General features: G+C 40.0%; 1 pseudogene; it reads right to left on the reverse strand.

The window, feature by feature from the left end:
* Nucleotides 1-858: 858 nt before the first annotated feature.
* LOC126285258 (ATP-dependent RNA helicase p62-like) lies at nucleotides 859-2,126 on the reverse strand (annotated as a pseudogene).
* Nucleotides 2,127-6,100: the final 3,974 nt, after the last annotated feature.

Below are 6,100 nucleotides of genomic sequence, written 5' to 3' on the forward strand. Positions count from 1 at the left end.
CTCATACACATGTTTAAATGTACGACGTGCAGGGTGAGTACGTTGAGGATATCTTTGTGCGTATAAGTCTCTAGCTCTCAGCGAATTTCGTTGGCATTCTCCGTAAATGAGAAGCATATCGACTTGTTCTTCGAAGGAATACATCATTCACATTCGCTGGATTCGATGACATTAGTTTTACCGTTCCTGTTAGTGTTGTATTGTGAAACCGTCGAATGGTGTTTACATCTCAATGGAACGTTAGATGGATACTCTGTCATATTATGTGCTTCGATAAGTGCAGCAGTGCTAAGGAACACCACTTAATCCTTGATAAGAAAATTGCAGCACTGCACTGATACCAATGGTCATCACTTTGAACATCTTCTGTAAATGGACATTCATGCCACCTTTTTGACCTTCGTTGACCTTGAAAGACCTTACTGGATTCGTCTTGAAAGCCGCTACCAGAAAATAAGTAACAAACTATAGCATACCATTTAGAAAAACAAAGTTAACCTTCATATCTCTGATGCGACCCCACCTAGCAACAAAAAACCAACGTTATATTATAATGCCCGTTGTCCGAAGCAACATTTGTCCCACAAACTTTTCAGCTACTATGATACTATCGGAGTTATTCTAGGTGGTAATAGTTAGTGGCTTACCCTGTGTATGTAACTGTTACGTCTATGACTGAACAGGGTAAAATTCACAGATTGTTTAACACTGATAGTATAAAATGGGTGAAGACTCTGCGATACAACACCATTAATTGTATAGTCTGTGGGCACTCTTCACTGAACCAATGATAGTCTCACGCCCACGGCTGTAACCACACTTGTTCTTGCCTCCTTTCCAACCTCCAAACTGTGCCATCTAAGGCAATTTAGGACTGATTTCTTGACTCGATTCATTAAGTACTGATATCAAGTCACAAGCTTGACGACTATCATTAGCAGTAAAAAACACATATGATGTTCCCGTTGACTGAATGTGACCAGTTCGTCGAATTGTGGGTTTATAGTCCTCTGATGAGTTAGAAAAGTCATAGTTGATGAAAAGTTTTATCCCACCAACATCTAGACCACTTGCAGCAACATCAGTAGCAACAAGGATACACTCTCTTCCAGTGAGAAAATCATTTAAAAACTAGGCTCTTTCTTGTTGTGATTTACCCTCATGCATGCAAACAGCTTCAAACCCATATTTTCTTACACTGTTTACTACGTTTTGTGCTTTCGTTTTGTTGATACGAGTGTTATGGTTTTGTTCTCAATTTTGCTAGAAGTTTCTTGTAAGATACGGCAGAACTTACTTTCATTCTCATGTTCCTGACAGACATCCACAATCTGTTCAATATTATGAGTCGCACGAAGTTTAAGAGATCCTACGTTGATCTGAATATAGGAAATCTTCTGCCAATTTTCGCACCTCTGCAGGCCATGTTGCTGACCACGTGAGGGTCTGGCGATCGGGCATGATTTGCAGAACAATTCTGCAAAAAAGTGGCCCAAATCTCATATCCAGCATTCTATGTGCCTTTTCAGGAACAAGATATCTGCAACGTCTGAGGCTTGTAGTTCCATGTTCAAAAAAGCCATTTAAATGCCCAGGGGTTAAAATTACAATTTCAAGAACAAGTTGAAGGGTACGTTCCTGTGGATATTTTGGAGCGCCACCAAAAATGTATAAGTTCCTTATGAAAGCATTTCTACTAAAATTTGTTGCAACTGTTTGAATCTGTTGGGCTAGTTCTCTGGTTGGTGCTAGAATAAGAGCAATGTGACTGTCTACAAAGTAGTTGTTCCTGATTGTTTATGTCTATAACAACTGGAAGGATTTATGCCAACGTCTTTCGTGAACCATTTCTCGTAATTCCAACCATGTTCTTCCCACTCATTGCGATTGGCCATCCTTGAAGCTTGAATAGCTCTAGGTTCAGAGAAATTCTGCATCCTGATGCTTTCCATTACATAATCAGCAAAATTTGACTCCTCGAAGTATTGAATAGGATTTGGGACATCCATACCCTTAACTGGTATTTCCTTTGATCGTATATAATCATCCACTTCAAACTTTTTCCTGTTTGCCACATTAGGGTGTGGGACACAAACCTCCTTCGTTATTGGTGAAAGCATACTCATATCCCAGGCATGTTTCCTTAGTCCACCACCAAGTTAATCATCTTTTCACCGGAAGTTTGTAACTCTCTGGGATCTTCAAATTTGTTCCCTCCTCGATAGCCAACCCCGTCTCTTTAGAAAGACATATTCGCGGCAATTACCATCCTTTCGTGAATCGTGTAGACGTTAGTTCCAATGCTTACAACATGCGGTGTTACTGAGACAAACCTGTGACCCTTCAACACGAAACTCATACATCGTTAGCTATTTACCTACCCATGCACGACTCAGGCCACACCCAAACCCCCATACGTCGTCAACCATGCGTCTACTACCCGTACTCGCATATCCATTATGCATATTCCTGTACAGGTGAAACGATTTGCTTGAAAGTCCCTCGCCGACGTCGGCGGGTAAATACGATATTGCAGTGCATGTGTTATTCCAAATTACTGTGTTGTTTCGGACATACATGCGTATCGAAAGGAAGTTTGCATCGTATTTCAGAATACTAACAGAGGCACCGCATTATAGCAATTGAAATTATTGCAAATAGTGAGGACTACGATACCTACACGTTGTGAATAATTTAAGCTTCTAAGTCTACGCAACCAGAAGGTACTTCACAGATTTTGATAGTCGCAAAATCACTCCTCAAAACCTAATCAAGAATTAAAGGCCTTGTATGTCACTTATGTTATACTCGTACACTCACTCATGGAAAGCAGTCCTGGTGGCCTTGTGGTAAAGGAACGCAGTGGTAGTGGGATCGATTTTCGGTCCAACTACAGATTTTTTTAGTCTTGGTTTAACCTTGACCTCTCAACGACGTGAAGAGTCACCAGAAATAACAGGTGGTTGGTCATATTTCCCCGGTTGGATAACTAGGATAGGTTAGAGACACGCACGTTGCCAAAGACGTGGCCTCCAATACAAAGGCTTACGCGAAGCCACTGAGACACATGAAATCATTATCATTATCGTTATTATTATTATTACTATTGCAATATTAATAACAATAACAATAATAACGTAATAACAATTATTATTATTACCTATAAAATCAAGTTTTTACGGAACCCTCAGAGCACGAGTCCCACTAACATTTCTCTGATTCCCCCACACCCGCCCCACCCTTTTCGCTTTATACAGTCTATACAGCTTCAGATATCTTCTTCTTAGTGTATAACGTAACTTTGTATTACTTTTGATATGTTATGATACAAAGTTATTATACTATGTTGATTTGATTTTGCTTATTTTTTGAGTTGTTGTTGTTGTGGTCTTCAGTCCTGAGACTCCCTATCCTGTGCAAGCCTCTTCATCTCCCCGTACCTACTGTAGCCTACATCCATCTGAATCTGCTTAGCGTATTCATCTCTTGGTCTTCCTCTTCCTCTACGATTTTTACTCTCCACGCTGCCCTCCAGTCCTACCAACCGATCCCTTCTTCTAGTCAAGTTGTGCCACAAACTCCTCTTCTCCCCAATTCTATTCAATACCTCCTCATTAGTTACGTAATCTACCCATCTAATTTTCAGCATTCTTCTGTTGCACCACATTTCGAAAGCTTCTATTCTCTTCTTGTCTAAACTATTTATCGTCCACGTTTCACTTCCATACATGGCTACACTCCATACAAATACTTTCAGAAACGACTTCCTGACCATTAAATCTATACTCAATGTTAACAAATTTCTCTTCTTCAGAAACGCTTTCATTGCCATTGCCAGTCTACATTTTATATCCTCTCTACGTCAACCATCATCAGTTACTTTTCTCCCCAAATAGCAAAATTCCTTCACTACTTTAAGTGTCTCATTTCCTAATCTAATTCCCTCAGCATCATCCGACTTAATTCGACTACATTCCATTATCCTTGTTTTGCTTTTGTTGATGTTCATCTTATACTCTCCTTTCAATACACTGTCCATTCCGTTCAACTGCTCTTCCAAGTCCTTTCCTGTCTCTGACAGAATTACAATGTCAAAACTTCAAAGTTTTTATTTGTTCTCCATGTTTTTTAGTACCTATACCAAACTTTTCATTTCCTTTACTGCTTGCTCAGTACACAGGTTGAATAGCATCGGGGAGAGGCTACAACCCTGTCTCACTCCCTTCCCAACCACTGCTTCCCTTTCATGTCTCTCGACTCTTATAACTGTCATTTGCTTTCTGTACAAATTGTAAATAGCCTTTCGCTCCCAGTGTTTTGAGTCTGCAACAATTTTTATTTCATGATATGAGTGCTGCAAACAGAAATGCCAATTGACATGATTGTTGTCTGCTGGATAAATTGTTTGCAGTGGACTGAAATGTAGGAAATAATGTATTCCACCATATTTCATTTGCAACTTCATGAGGGTTCACGTGCGTTCAGACACTGACAGTGGCTATGTAGACAGCTAGGCCGTTTTATGCGAATTCGTGAACGTGACGCAGGTCGCAAGCGGGTGCACTGTAATTTCACGTTCGTGGAGTTAAAGTCAATTTTGCGTGCTTCACATTAATAATGACATCGATTGTGCCTGCACTGTTATCGTCGTACACGTACGAACTTCTATCTATATACTAACAGTTGCTTCGAGCAGGCTGAACCCAGACGGGAGAGGGGGGAGCGAAGGGTGGGGGGCAAAGGATTAATATTATCAGCAAGTAGACTGTGCACCAGGCAAGGGAAAGTAAGCGTTGCGTATTATCACCGACGCAACTAGTGTAATTTCGCCGCTACAAAGGCGAGTCGCTGACTTCGTATATCACTTCCCACAAACACATATGCATCTCTCTCTCAATAAAGACTCAGAGAGCATTTTAAACAACCTCAAATGCAATTTCTTTTCTGTTTATGACAAACATTATTCAATATGAGTTACCTTCTAAGAAAAACATAGTTTTGCAGTGAGTGGTTTCAAAATTTAGTATTTAAGGTGTTTTCCATATTATTACTTGTTTCCTATTAGTATTTGTTAACACGACCTCCCTTTTTCTTTATTTTTATATCTGTTTCATGTATTTTCACTCTTGTTTTGGGGATTTACTTCGTGTATAGTGAATTTATTATGTAATTTTAAGTATTTAAATATTGTATGTGCTAAGTTGCGTGATCTGTGCCGTCCGCCATTAGTTTCCGGACTTCAGTCAATAGGAATAAAGCAAGTTATTTCCTCATTTGTGGGAGGAATTAACACAGTGGTAACTTTGAATCTAACATACAGCTGACCACTGTGACCGAGCGGTTCTAGGCGCCTCAGTCCGGAACCGCCCTGCTGCTCCGGTCACAGGTTCGCATCCATGGGTGTGTGTGATGTCTTTGGGTTGGTTAGGTTAAGTACATCTAAGTCTAGGGAACTGATGACCTTAGATGATAAGTCCCAGAGTGCTTAGAGCCATTTGAACGATTTCTAACATAGTTATTCATGTTTTCGTTCATAAACTCATTATTGTACAGCGTTCTTGAAGCCGTGAGTGAGCTTACTTGCTGTAACAGATACCGCTGAGTGATATTACAGCTTGTTGACTTCTTTTTCTCAAAGTAATCAAGGGATTTTTGTAATGCACATTCTTGTGCTGCTTTGTTTAGTACATTCTAACGTGAGTTTCAAAGTAACTTAGGTAATAAAACGAATTCCTCCTAGTCCACATTCATTTCGACTTCACTTCATTACGTTTCCTAGGTAACTATTTACATAGATACTTTAGCAGTCAACATTCCATGCTTAAATCTTTTCAAAGCCGGTTACATTACGAGACATTTATGGTCTTCTTTCACTGGAACAAAGAATAAGCTTTTTATCTCTCACTGGTTCGAATAATTGTGCAGATAAAAGATTTAGCCCCTGGAGGTACCCAAAAACAGTTAACAGATACAGTGAGGCCATTTAGCACTCTGTAGGCACCGTGAAATACGTTTCCTTAACATGTTTGGCGCGATCATACAAATGTGTCGCAATATAAGGGAGTATGCTCGGGGCTAACAGTGCTTGCATGGGTAAAAG

Source organism: Schistocerca gregaria, chromosome 8 (assembly GCF_023897955.1).
Source record: "Schistocerca gregaria isolate iqSchGreg1 chromosome 8, iqSchGreg1.2, whole genome shotgun sequence".
Lineage (NCBI taxonomy): Eukaryota > Metazoa > Arthropoda > Insecta > Orthoptera > Acrididae > Schistocerca > Schistocerca gregaria.